The 15,938-nt window shown below is 24.2% G+C and overlaps 1 protein-coding gene across 4 annotated transcripts in view; it reads left to right on the top strand.

Annotated features, from left to right (window-relative positions):
• Window positions 1-15,938, top strand: part of LOC112602653 — a 146,506-nt gene that overhangs the window by 17,214 nt on the left and 113,354 nt on the right. For 3 of the 4 annotated variants that reach the window (XM_025350842.1, XM_025350845.1, XM_025350846.1), the window contains exon 2: window positions 3,824-3,887. The gene's annotated coding sequence lies outside the window, so the exon portion shown is untranslated. Of the gene's footprint in view, window positions 1-1,548; window positions 1,781-3,823; window positions 3,888-15,938 lie in introns of all 4 variants that reach the window. The other variant, XM_025350844.1, reaches the window with a different exon arrangement.

Raw genomic sequence — 15,938 nt, 5'->3', positions numbered from 1 at the left:
ATAATATACATTTTATATATTATATATGTTTCAAAAAAGGTATTGCAGAATATATTTATTGATTGCAAATTGTAATCAATTATTATAATATTGACATATTTTAGTAATTAAATAATTGATTTTTTAACATAAATATTTTTAAAACTTAACAATACTTGGTTATTATGTGATTTTAACATTAGACTAGGTTAGGTAATGTATACCTCCAGTAGCGGCATATTAATTGTTAAAGTACCCTCCGAGTTAGGGTAGAACACAATAAAAAAATAATTCAGAAAATGTTGATATTGTTTATTCACATTTTTTACACTCAAAAACTCCAGGTATTAAAAAAGTTGGGAGTCGTCCATAAGCGGGAAACGCACAAACGCAAAATTATGAACTTAATCAGTATTAGGTATCCGAGTAAAAAGTTGTTCACGATGACTTTTGTTTTTCGTAATTTATTACTATAAAATAAAAACTAAGATACTTTTAAACTTTCATAGGTTCGGGGGCTTAACATTTTTATCACATTATAGTGCGTAAGTTAAAATTTAACGGGTTTAAATATTATTTTTTACTGAACGAGTAAGTAAACCTAACCGTTAATTACAAATATTATACATTAATTTATACGCATATATTACGTATTTTTGTACCATTAAAAATTCGTGTTATAATATTATCATATTATATTATAGTCTAGCGGATGGTTGGCGCTGATGGTGATGATGATGATGATAGCTTATACGCCATAATGTATATTTGCAGTATCAAATTTTGTAGAGAGACTAGGTGCATGAAAAATCTCGAGAATTTTCACCGGATCAATAAGTGTTATGTGTTTTAAAAATAATATAATTGTTCAATTGTTTTATTATTAAGCTTATTCGATATACATATAAAACATATACTTCATGTAGTGAACCGTATAACTACACAATAGTATGAAAATTAAAAACAGGTCGTTTTCCATTTGGCGAGATAACGCGAGTCTTATTAAATATATTCGTTTATACGGCCTAGGTTTTACTGGAACAACCTCTGGACTGCGGGTCTACGAATAATAGTGTCCAGCGCACGACAATTTCGTTTGGTCGTCGCGTGCTGGGTACTATAAAATTGCAATGCAAGACTTCTGCAGTATATCTGTACATGCTTACGGCGTGCACTCGCAGAACGTGAATGTACTTGGTCCAAGCACTATGGTCGTCTCGGTCAATAGACAAGCCGGAATCGTATACCGAGACCGGATCGAACGTCGTCTGTACACGCGTGCATTATGTATTATTATAAACGTATGGTTCCGCGGCCGTTTGTGCTGCATACAAATCGCTGACATAAGCTCAGTGCAGGAATATTTCACGTGCGCCAGCAATTCGACCGCCGCCGCGCTTGTATTTCTCAAGGAAAACGAAGAAATGTGGGGGGGGGGGGAAGAAAACGAATCGATTTCCACGCTTTTTGTCGTACAATATGCCGTTATGGCGTTGTATATGTATATATTACGCGGACGCAAGTCTAATATAATATAATTTATATATATATATATATATATCATTGCAGGTCGAAATGCTTTCGCGCTGAAAAACCATTGTATATCTCCATCACGTTGCCGCGGTGCACGTGACTTTTGGACGACGGCGGCGGTGGCGGTGGTTGTAGGTCCTTCTTTTCTCCTAGCTACCGGCAAGCCCGTCCTCAAGCTTACGATACGATATCTCTTGCGCAGACTACGACGACGTGTGGAGGGCGCGATGTTCAGACTTGCCTCCGCACTTTGTCATTAGACACACACGTGAGTGCACGTTCTCAGATTCGTCTGCGCGTGACGGCAGATTTCCCCCATAGTCAATTTATGTTTATTTCCATTTTTTTCCATTTTCCTGTTTTTTTTTTTTACAACTATTACACATTATTATTATTATTATTATCATCATCATCATCATTTAGACGAGGTACATTTTAAGAGATCACTAAACGATTGGTCGAATACATCTGTGTGTATCGTACGTCGTTTATGCGTAAATGAGTTAAAAAAATTAAATAAACGTACGCGGAATTAGTGTGAGAATGCTTTGTTGGATATTTGATTCCAATACGAAATGCATAAATTGTTGGAAGACTTAATATGTAAAACAAAAGTCAAGCTGAATGAATTCGCGTTTAATAATATGTAGGATTATTTCTATGCGTTTACGTCAGAACGCTAATATTTTAAATGGATATAGTATATTAAATATTATTATATTATTTTGTAACTTAATTTATCTAAAAAATACTACCTAAGCAGTTGTTTTCTTGACGTTTTATATCAGATAAAATGTGTAGGTATTACATTTATTGATCTTAGGACTGAAATAAAAAGCATCATCTCTCAGATAGTCAAACGTCCACCTTAGGTAATGATTAAGTGTTACAAACACGTTTTTGTGATGAGTATATAGATTTAAGAACCTGAAATCAAATTTTCATAAAATGAGGCCACTTAAACGATTTTACTACACAATATTTTAAATATTTTACATGATATCGCTTTGAATGGACCCGTTAATAATTATTTATACTATTAACTCATAAGCAATGAAGAAAATTGTTTTTTAAACATTGCGGAATGATGTTTAATATGTAACATATTATATAATATATAGAAAACGAAGGGATTTAGTTAGTTTGTTAGAGTTCGTATAATACGAGTATGTTTCTAAATTTGTATTTGGTAAAATTTGTATTAGTAAAATAATTCTTCTGAAGTATCGCATCAGTTTTATTTTCAATTAAAAACCTTTTGAATGAAAAAAAACTTGCAAAAGTTTTAATATACACAATATTTGGATTTTTTTGAATCTTTAATTTAAGGCTCAAAAACTTTAATTAAAAATAAAATTATTTTACTATCTTATAATACATATATTACAGGCGCTTATGTTTGAAAATATTACTGGGTCGAACTGAGCTATTCATATTGTTCTTTTAAGAAAACTTTGAATCAATAGACCCATCGAATATTATATTGTACTAATGTTTCTTTGTTACTACCTTTGCAAAAAAAAAAAAAAAAAATTACTGAACAATCAAATCAATACATTTAAATTTAATCTTAAAAGGTTATTAAAATTGAGTTATAAAACTTATAGAATAATTTTAAGTCCTTTATAGGAACATTAATTAACCAACTTATATCACGGTAGTTATAAACACTATAAACTGACAAATACAAATCGAGTTATAAAGTGACATACTTACTATAGTTACTACATAACAGTAAAATAATGTCATATGTGAATATTGTTTAATAATTAATTGGCTTTTATATATAGGTGTTTAGCATTACTGTTAAAATCACAATCATTTAATAGGAAATATAATTTATAATAAACCGCTTAGTTAGTCGCTTTTATAATTAGAACTCGTATAATCTCTAATATAGTACAAATATACAATTAATGGTTCCTAATGTATAAACTGTGATACAATAATTATTTTAAAAATAAATAATTTACTATTACTTACATATTTTTTATGAAATTACAATTCAGCATAACAAATAAAAATGCTCTCTAAGCTATTTTAATACTCTGTATTATGTACTCTATGAAATCTTATTTGATTTTTTATTTTTAAATTTTATTTAATATTTAGAACAAAAAATAGTATGACAATACTAGCTGTATAAATTATGTATCTATACATATCCTTATATTTTTATCAATACTGACATGAGAAATGACAAAAATTTTACTAAATACTCAGTAAATTTATGGTATTTAAATTTTAAGCTTCTAAAATAGTCAATCTGAGTATGAATAATAATAATTAATTTGTTTATTTTTTATTTTAGATGTCTATTGATAATTTATTCGTTGGGTTCTTCATTGAACAACTGTAAAATTAAGCTAAAAAGGGTAAGTAAATAATATATAATTAAATTTATTATTCTAAAATTATATTAGTTGAGTTTATATTAATTAAAACTGTGAAATATCTATAAAATATTTTCAAACAATGTTAATTTAATTATCGATGGCCATTATTATTATTATTATATACGTATGATTTAAACATGCAGTATAACACAATAAATAAATGATTTCAATTTAAACTAAATCGAATCATAATTAGATTAAACGATTAGCGAAATAAACATAAAATGATAATGTACAATGAATAATAAAAACTTGTTGTTTTTCTGTACTGAAGGTTAAGTGTATGGTTCCGCTGCACTTACAACTTCGTGAAGTTCCTTTATTGGTCTATTGAAAGCCCGGATTAGATAGGATTTTAAGATGGATATCATCATTTAGCATGAATCCATATACTAGGTCTTATGTATATCGATTGCTGACTGTCAATGTATGACGATTTTTGCATTTCGATCTTCAGTTTTGATTTAATCGGAGTGGTTTTGGTGAATTAATTGGCTGTGATACAGCAAGGTTTCTTCATTTTAACCCCCAAAATTTGAACAAAAGAATATCTACGCTAATTTGGAGTTTATTTTTACGTGTATATTTAGTATATTTAGTTTTTTCTTTTGTAGTGGCCATCACACGCCAGAGTATGAGACAGGCTATGTTACGTAGCACTGTTAGCTATTGGTTTGGGATAGTTTTTATTACACTGGTAATAATACACGCAATGAAGTTTAGTTGAATATCTATTTTAGAAGAGTGTATTCTATTTAGCAAGTCAGGAGTTGCATATTCTATGGGTCAGTTTAACTAAAGATAATGACGCGGGAGTCTTAAAAATTATAAATTAAATACTATAAAACTATTAACATTGCGCATAATAGTAGTTATTATTATACCGATTGCAACCAAGTACTTAGTTTACAAATAAACAGTTTTATTGTATTGAGCTTGATAATTACAAACATACATGTATTACATGTATAATATTAAAAATCGTAAATAGATGTTATGAAATGGTCAAAATATAATTAATAGTATCATTATTTTTAATTTTATTCAATATTAATTTTAAACGTTCGTATTAAGAATGTAAAAAAATGTTTAAAATTATAGTATTTTGATACTTAATTATAATTTACTTACTCAGCTTTTCTAATCAGATATAAAAATAATATCATAACTAAAACACGTGGGTGATATTATGCTTTCATATTTTTAAAAATTTAAATCATTAATTTAAGGTAAATAAATAATACGTTAATTTTGGACATAAAAGTCGTATAAATGTAAAAAAGTAATTTTTATGCGTGTGCTTATATAATATAATTATATAACGCATATTACACGTATATGTTTATATGTTAAACTACAATACTTAAACGTATAATTTAGTCATGATAATTAGCCATTAAGAGTTTTAATGCTTATTATTTTGGACTAATGAAAATTTGATATTAAAAACAATGGAAGTAATGGATAAAATAATATCGACAATTAAAATTAATTAATTTGAATTCTATTAGATGAATTTTACTTTTGAAAAACAACAAATTCGCAAAATGTAACATAATTCTATTTTGTTGATGAGAGTTTATTTTTCTAAGTATAAATATCATTTTAAGATTTATATTTTAAAATCGTTGGAATAATATTGTTTTTAATACAAATAGTTTTCAAAAATTTCATAATATTAAATTATAATTTTTATAATCATAATAAATTTAGTTTTTTAAATTTTGTTGATGTATCGTTATAGAATTACAGTATTTTTTGAAAAAAATATCATTTATATATATTTAATATTACACTTAATCTTCTTTTATGTTTAATTTTTGTATCTACTTTAAGATTTCCTGTATTTTGATTTTTAAAACTATATTTTTTGTATACATTATAATAATATTGTTAAGCTTTAATTTCAATTAATTTTAATTATCATTTATTTGCAGATATACCATTAGATAAATATATCTTATATAGATTTTGATTCGTTATAAAAATAATAACAATAATTAAATAATATTTGATATTTTTGTGCGTTTAAAATTTAAAATTAAAACAATAAATTATGGTAAAATTGGAAATTTTTAGGGATGATTATAATATTAGTAATGAATTATTTTGAGTTTTACTGATTTTAAGATTTTATATTTCAAAACAAAATTTATTTGAGTTCAATTTCATAATTCTATGTAAAATAAATATCCCTAAATCTTTTTCAACAAATGTTTTAACAAACATTTAAAGTTACAAATAATGATTCGTTTTAAATTTATATTATTGTAATTATTAAGTTATTTCTAAATTAGTATATTCTATTTACAGTAAATTAATTGTAGTTATTGATTGAAATTTAATTCCCATTTAATTATACAATATTATGTTTGATATATTTTACGAATTAATTTTAATAATTAATTTTTGTGTTTGTTCGTTAATACCTGTGTTAATTTGTTTTTACTGTGCAAATATTTTTAAATTTATAGATATATTTATTTATGTTTTCCTGTATAAGTATATATTTTTACTGAATTTTATATTCTAAAACTTTTTTTATTATTTTATTGCGATTTTCTCAATTCTGTTTTTAACATATTTGAATAAATTATTAAAAGATAAAATAATTATATTATGTTATTTATATTTTTCAGCAATAGAATGATTTAGTTCTTATTAAATTTATTTATTTTGTTTTATTAATATCCATAATCAACAAATTTAATTCATATTTTGATTGACCATGTTGAGGGTCGTTACACCTTCTAATGAAATACATTATTATTCATAATCTTATATTGTAATAGTACTATATAAAATATCATTGTTTCTCAAGATATTATACAAATTAATAAAAATATTCTTATTGATTTGAGGATATTTTTTAAAATTATTTGTATTGAAAATTAAAATTTTTAATATACAATATACTAAAATAAGTACGATAAGTAATTGTTATGTTACTTTTTAAGTTACATATTTATTTATTTTTGTCGTTGATTCTGATCAAAAATTTATAATATTTTTAATATTTTGATACTACAATATATTTTTTATCTGTGAGCAAACATAGCCACATCTTGCAAAGATTGAAGAGCATATTAAATTGTTTTGATTAGAATTATTGATTTTTTAAGTATTAATTTTTATTATTTTTTTTATCATTGTATTTAATAAAATGGTATAGATATTCGAAAAAATTTAATTATGAGTCAAAGTGAAAACGCATATAATATGTTATTTTGCTTTAGTTAAAAAAAAATAATTTTTTATTATCGTAATCAGTTTCTAAATAAAAAGATTATCGACTTAATAGATGAAGTATAAATAACATTATATGAAATCCTTTGAACTAGAATATTTTAACTTTATCGCCTTTATTGAATTATAATAAATGATTATGTTTATTTATTTTGATTCGTTAATCAATAAAACTTTACTAAAGGTTAGGTATAAATATTATAGACATATTTTTATAATGCATAATACAATACATAACATCTCAGAACAATATTATTATTCCATAAATTATTGTAAATTTTAACTAGTTGGTATATTTGAGTTATTGAGTTATTGATTAGATGATTGCATTAAGTATTGAGTCTGTTCAAAAATCTAAGGAAAAACTTCTGAAGTGTTAATAACATTTCATTATTTTGTTTAAACAATAAATTTATGTTATTAAATTTATAATTTTTATTTTACATATAGAGATGCTGATTGTACTTATAGTTACACATATTTACCAAGAGGGTGTGGTTTCTTTTAAATTAGCATGCCACCTTTCATGACACGTAATCTAAATGTTCCGCGGTTTTGACACCTTTCACCAACACAAACTTCCACTTCTTGTGGTTTTATGGAGGGATGAGGCAAACGTTTTATGCTCTCTCATTCTTTATCACTCATTCTATTACCCTTTCTCTCTCACGCACCCATTTTTATTGTTATATCTGTATAGGTAAATTGAGTATACACGTGTTGGTCATGTCGGATATATTTTCCACTGCAGTGCGGTATTTACTTTTATGCACGCATTTTTTTCAAGAACATTGAAGTAATTTTATGATGGCCGTAAAACGCTCAAAAGAATGAACATTATATTTATTTACATAGAAATACAATAGCTAATATTAATTATCATTTTCATTTAAATACGTACCGTTTATTATAATTGTTATCTTGAATAATAGTTTTGGACGTAAGTTATAATAATTAAAGACCGTATTTTGTATAAAATGTATGTTGCTATTTTCAACATCATATAAATGCACTCAATGAATGTCCACAAATTATTAATTGATTGATTAAATATCAAAATTTTATACTACATATTTTTACATATTCTGACGTTAGTGCATATTCTGCATATGTTTGCATATTTTAACAAATAACCGTACAAATATACATCTAACGATCCAAAAAGGTGTTGAACAATAACAAAAAAAAAAAAAAAACAAATTATAGGTACGTGTGTTTATAATTTATATAATATCAAATATTTTACGACTTAAAGAATATTCGGAAGCTAAAAATAAGTTACCAAACTTCTATATAGGTTGGTTGTATGAGTTTTTTAGCAGAGACGTGGTTTTATCTAATTTTGTTATACTTTGATAACTTATTGTTTTTCCAATTAACATACTACATTAAATCGTGCTTTTTTCCTATTTATATCACCAATGTATCTACTATTTAATTTTAATAAAATATTTTTTACAATGTATTTCCTAGTGATTAAAAATTAAATTACAATTTAACAAATTCCATTTTTGTATTGCATATTTGCTATATTATACATCTTATACTTTTTGTTTATGAAAATTTAAGTAAAATTAATAAAAAATAATCACTGCAAAATTAAAACCAAATATAAAATTAATTAAAATAAAATAAAATTTTGCATGTTGTGTATTTTTTTTTGTTGAATATTTTGTCTTTTTTAGTGCTTGTATACATGTATATTTTACAATTTAAAATGCATATAAATCCGGTCTTTAGTCATAATGATTTCACCGATCAATTTTTTTTCATTGCACTGATTAATATTATTCATCGATTAATTTAATTAATAGTTAAGAGAATTTTTATCAGTTTTCGTTTATAGCACTTTTGGCTGTCATTAAATATTTGATAAAAATCGATGAATTTGTGGTGGCGTTTCTCATATAATATAAAATCATTAAACATTAATCTAATGCAGAGGTTTCTAAACTTTTCACGGTATGACTCACTTTGGAAAAAGTTTAAATTTTAGCCGTTTACAAAATACTAATGACCTTTTTTTTCGTTTTTATTAATAGTTATTATCTTTGCAATAACTTATGGTCTCATAATGTTGAGATAACACGTCTCTGATATATGAGTAATCGTCACATTTAATAATCAATGATAATGCTACAATTTAAGTAATCTATAAAAACATAATCGTGACCCACAGTTTGAGATCTGACCTCTGATGTATAATATAATATATAATATTTATAATATATATATATGTAATAGTGTCTCATATTTAATATTTATTTACTTATTATTTATTATGATATAATATGATTTTGCATACATTTTAATATTAAAAAATATTAAGACAAAAGTTTATCAATTTTTGTATATATTTAAAAGTATAATGGATACGTGTATAAGATATTCACTATAAAATAAAACATTTTTCATTGCCCAATTTAAAGTCAGATATATTTATTTCAAAGGTGTTTATTGAATACTACAAACAGTACAAACTCATCAAAAGTTTAACGATTTAAACCAAGTTGTTCAAATATAATTGTAAAACTCCATAGAAATATATCAGTATTTATTCAAAATTAGTTTTTACTCAACTTTCAACTTTAATATGTTAACAACGCGAGAATTGTAATTTATAATAAGGTATTTGTATTTATTAAAGGTATACTTACGTTATGATTTTTCATGATTGATATCAGCGTATGTGGCTCATGTTACAAAAAATATATTTATGAAATAATAGTAAAATAGAAATATGGTCATTGAAATGAACTCATGAAAATTTAATTTTTTAAAAACTAATTTTAATATTTTGTGTATAATTAAAATTTAAATTAATTGTATATAATAATTAATGTTACATAATTTAACGTAACTCGAAATCTCATATTTAGTTTAAGTTATAAAATGCTAATGTAACTATAATTAATTGATTAAGTTAAGTTTTAAAAATAATCAATATTATTGAATATTACGTCAATCCTGGCCTATGAGTTGTGGTTTTCTTTTGATTTTTCAATTTTAAAAATATTTTTTTATGCTTACAACTTGTAATCAATCTATCAAACCTTATATGCAAATTGCAAATTTTTGAGTATAGGATAAATAATAAATCATTGCATAGGTATATAAAATAATGGGGTATTCGTTTATTATTCGTTATATTCAACATAGAAGGCACGAGGGTATAAATTTTAACTATTAAATAATTTAAAAACATCTTATGGGTTAGTATATCATATTATTAATTATTATACACTATTATATCGATAAATAATACGTGAATATTTTCTATATTAAAATAGCATAATTTACTCAATTATTTCAAAATATACACCATAAAAAATTAATACATTTATTTTGTTTGATGCTGAGTATGAAATTCATGTCAATAAAATGTATGTATAATTCATATTTAAAATTTTAAAATTTATTATTTATGTTATTTATCTGTATATTAGTCCTTAGAGATATGAATTAGTAATTTAAATAGTGAATGTATATTTTTTTTTACAATGAAAAGGAAAACTCTGCTGTGGATATTTCTTTTCTTATAAGAAGTTCTATTGCTATAAAACTTAATTAGTGTACAAATATAACTATAATAGATCAGTTTAAATGGTACGTTGGCGAATAGTCCACTCAAATTAGTGGACTATCTGGCTTTTTGTTATTATCATTTTCACTAGTGTGTTTCAATTAAATAGATTTCGGTTTACAAATCTGGGTCCTTTATGTTTATCTACGTTTCTCGTTTAATTATCATACAGTTCCCTTAGTAAAATTATGTAGCACATCCACGTCTTCATTAGTTGGTATTTCTTGATTTAATTTTCAATAGGATTTTCGGCTGGCTCAGGGCCAATATAAAAGAGGCTTACAGGTTTGTATATTAAATTGTGAAACTATACCTTCCAATAACTATTGTAAGGAGCGTCCTTATAAAGGTAAAATTAAAATAGTAATAGTAAATCTAGGTGCACTATATTAAAAAGTTATTTTTATTATGTTGAATAATAAAAAAATAATATAATAGATTTTGATAGTGTTTGATATAGTTTAAATAAGTATAAATTATAATATTTTTATAGTATTTTATAATATACACAATTACACATAATATAATATGATTTTATATTAATAAATTTAAATAACCATACTGTATCGTAAAAAAATAATATTTTATAAGATAATTAAAAAACAAAAATATTTTTGAAAAGTACTCAATTGTTTTTTCTACATGTTAAGTTATTTTAGAACTAATTACTGTATGTTTAAATTTTTATAAGAATATAGAAATAATTAAAATAAATTTTGTTTCATAATTAAATATTTTATTGAACTTTTAGTTTTTATATTTATTGAAAAAACGTATTTTTGGGGGTAATTAGTGATTATTGACATAACTGGGATCTATTATTGAAAATGTTTTATTTTCACCATAATATAGTAGTAATATCTTAAAACAAGTATCGTTTAATTACTTCGAATACCAAATAGATTATTGAGCTTACTAGACTATGAATTCCAAAAACTGTATCGTATCGCCATGATTTATACTATGTTCATCATTATTATAAATTTATTTATTGAATATTTTTAGTTAATTTGAATTCATTAAAAATTTTCGTTTTAAGGAATAAATAAAACTAATGATTGATAAAATTCAATTTTAAATGTTTGCTTTACTTTTTTACTTTGCCAGTATTTACAACTACACGGAATATGGATAATATTAATAAATGTATGATTATACTTAAAAAAAATTGATAACACTTCTGAATATTTCCCAATACTATATTTATTTTATACACGCACACTTGCTGTGAAAATTTTATAGAACACGAATTGAATAATATGTTGCCTGGATATTTTGAAAATGTTAAGTGTATTTTTCTTAATTTCCGTGCAAGTGTTTTATGGTGTTTACAAATCCTAACTTTAAGTAATAAACATTCGATTGAGAATATTGTACTCTTATAATTAAGGTTCACAACATGGAATGGTGTTTGTTAATGTCGACTTCGTGTTGGAATTGCGTGGTAATGGAAATGACAGTATGGAAATGACTAAAAGTTAACACTGATATACCCTTTTCCTATAACACATCGTATATACACGTGTTTGTGATATTATATTATTTATTGATTAAAATATGGGTTATACCTACTTTACAATAACTTACTTGTACATTTTATAAGTTTGAATTGAATATAGTTTAATCAAATAAATTTATAAAATAGTCAAATGGGATGTCGTAATATAGTGATGGTTTTGAGGGGGCAATGGAGGGGGGGTTATCGCTCCCTCCCATAGGAATTGATTAATTAATTTTAAAATAACCATTGTAAGGATAAAAAATTTATAGTTTTGGAAATTGTTAAAAATAAATAATATTATAAATTCTTTTTTCTACCCTTAATGTTTTATCGAAATTATTATCGTTGTAATAATAATACTATGGTGATGTCTGATAAAAAAATCTCATATAACATTAAATTGTGATCGATACTAAAGGGTTTGATTGATGCAAGAATGATTTCGTAACCGGTATAGGCGGTATACCAGTATTTAAACTAAAAAATAAAAAAAATTATTTACTTTTTGAGTAACCACCTTTACGTGTGCCAGGCTTCTGCGACCTTACACATATTAATATACACTTTGGTGAGCAAACATAAATGTGAGTTTATGAAAATTATTCAGTGTTGCAACCCAATCGTGGCGCATTGCGTAGTGTTGCAATGTTATGGAGATTGCAATATTGCGGTCAGCAGTGACTAAAATTCACGACTCCTCCAAAATCCTATTATATACAGTTTACAATTACTCATTGCTGCGAAAAATATTTTTATATATTGCTTGGCTTCTTTTTTTTTTTTTTTTTTTTGTAAATAAACCGGTTCATAAATGTACTTTATTCAAAAATATAGCTGAAATATTAGAGATTTCGTATACAACGAGTTAATTCATGCATTGAATAGTACTAACTACATTATTACGTTATTTAAATAATGTATAATTTTTTTTTTATGTATAGCACAATTTTTTAATAATTTTTTTTTTTTTTTTGAGTGTAGCAATTTTAAAATCATTTATGTTTGTTCAATTTTTTTGTGTCTTATAGCATCTTTTCTGGTAGAAAAATGCTCTGAATCTCTGATCATTAACTTCAATGGAGATTTCTAGTGTACAATTTCGACCTAGTTGATACTCTAGAGTCTAGGGCAATGTTTCTCAATTCGGGGAGTCGCTAATGTATGATTTAAAATTTAAATTAATATAAAAATTAAAAAGTTCAAATAATTAAATAAAATAATAAAAAAATAAAATTAATTAATACAAAACACTATATTTGTGTTGATTAATAACAATAATCTATGCTATTAAATAAAAAAATATATATGAAGGGATTCGCTAAAAAATTGAAATTCAAAAAGGGAATCGCCACAATAAAAAGGTTGAGAAACGCTGCTCTAGAGTGATCACAACTAATAAATCTCTATACTTTTCAAAATAACCAAAAAAAAAAAAAAAAATACAAAAATTAGTTAAAACTTCAATATTTATATTATTCAAATAATTGTTTAATTATCTTGATTTATAAAAAGTTGGACCGTTCTGATTTTATTTCTATTAATTTCAATAAAAATCTTTATTCATTCAAACGCTTTAAAATACAAAGTATCTTATAGTTGTTAATATACATAAAGAAAATTTTATACAGACTATAGGGTTTTGTATTAAGACTATAAAAAGTAAATTATAATGAATTTATGTTTGGAATAATGTATTATTTATTATATTAAATGACATCATTAGGTGGTGGCAGTTTTTATGTTTGAAATATGTGTTTATAAAATAGGTTAGGTTATCATCTTTGTAGAAAATTTAAAGTATATAGAACTTTGAAAAAGGTTTATCAGACTGACAGTTTAAATTCATGGACAATTTGTCACTTCACGAGGGTTTTATTACAAAACTGTTTCAATTGAGGAAATGATTAAATAAAATCAATTATTAGTTTCTTTAACCTAATCTTGTTTAAAAACTAAACATATTACAGACTTAAAATGTCGCTTAATTTTGTGTTTAAAAGTTTGATGATAACAATATGATTAACTCATAATACTATTATACATATTTTGCATTGAATGGTTTATGAAAATGTACCTAATAAATTACGTGAAACAGAAAATTAGTATTGTTCACTAGTTTATTTGATTTGTATTTTCGTTTAATACAAATATTGTGTTTAAAAAGTGATAGTGAATACACCGTCTACTTGTATTAAAATAAGCTTAAAATTATTTAAAATTTTCTTGAAAAAATATCTTTTTGACATCCAAGAATTTGTTATTTGTAGCTATCATAGCCCGCTGATTCCCATTTAAATATAAAACTTGTTTAACTGTTAAAATGCTCAACTGAATTTTAAAATGTATAATTAATTTTAAATATATTTAAAAAAATAATTTTTTGTTAAACCTTGTAGAAAACTTGAATCATTAAATTATTATGTAGCATGATTAATAGGTTATAGGTAATTTTGCATTCAAATAAAAATTTATAAATTTATAAACACTAAATTAAACACATTTTAGAGCTAATGTATTTACATGATGATAAAAAAAAAAAAATTACTTAAGATTTTAATTTAATTTTTTAATTCCGATGTTAAAAAAAAGTTATTAACGTGCTAAGGTCATAGATTATGTTTTTAATATTTTTATGAGTTTTACATAAATTAACATACAAAAAGAAGTTAAAGTTAGAAATGATATTTTAGAAAATGTGTTAAAATTATTTAAAAATAAAGTCTTGAAAAGAAATCAGACCTGTGTGAGCAGTAATAAACTTTGTACCTACTGACTGAAATTCCTCCTTCAATCATTTACTAGGATTCAGTTTTATATATGGCAAAATACTTCGCACAAAACACTATAAATAATATTGTCTATAGACATAGTAGTCTACTAACTAAAGTATAGTATATAACAACAAAATACGCATCTCGTATTAATGTGGTTTCATAACTTTAATTTTTATTTTGGTTCATAATATTTTTACGTATTTAAAAGAAATTTTTATTATAATTCCACGTACGACTAAATCTATTAACGTTCCCACATTTATTAAACAATTTTATTAAAAATACCTTTTTCATATATAGAACTACAAATTATTTTAACTACCATAATAGTAATTAATTTTTTTATTTTGTCTTATTATGTATAATATCAATACTCACCACTTTATGTGTTGATATTTAATATTGTTAAAAAATAAAGTATTATACACAGCATATTATTCTGCGTAAATTATAAAATTTAATAAAATAAAAATAATAAGCTTTTACGATAGACGTTTGCCAATCAAAACCTGGTCGGTTTCTATTTTCTATTTAGTATATAGTTTGAGACGTGTTTTCGAAATCTAAGTCATCTGTTCATCTAAAACAAAAAAATATCCAAATAATAATTAGGTCAACCATATTTCATTCTGTCACTTAAAAAATGGCTAAATATTACTTAGCTGTATACATTATTAAACATCATGGTCCATGGTATATATTAAATTATCCCGGATTAAGTATTTATATACAAACAGCGATATGTAATATAAACTTTTACAATATGTCATAGTAAATAAATTCACCTGAAAGAGTCATTTAAAAGTTTTCATATAAACTAAAGTGGTTGTTTAGCTTTTGCAGAGCATAATAGTTGACACATATAAGACGCTTAGGCTATTATAATATATGAATAGAAACTAAGAAACTTACTAGCAATATTCAGA

This window comes from Melanaphis sacchari, unplaced genomic scaffold, assembly GCF_002803265.2.
Source record: "Melanaphis sacchari strain LSU unplaced genomic scaffold, SCAv2.0 Contig8_pilon_pilon, whole genome shotgun sequence".
Lineage (NCBI taxonomy): Eukaryota > Metazoa > Arthropoda > Insecta > Hemiptera > Aphididae > Melanaphis > Melanaphis sacchari.
The sequence above is the reverse complement of the archived record's forward strand: the minus strand, read 5'-3'. Positions and strand labels throughout refer to the sequence as shown.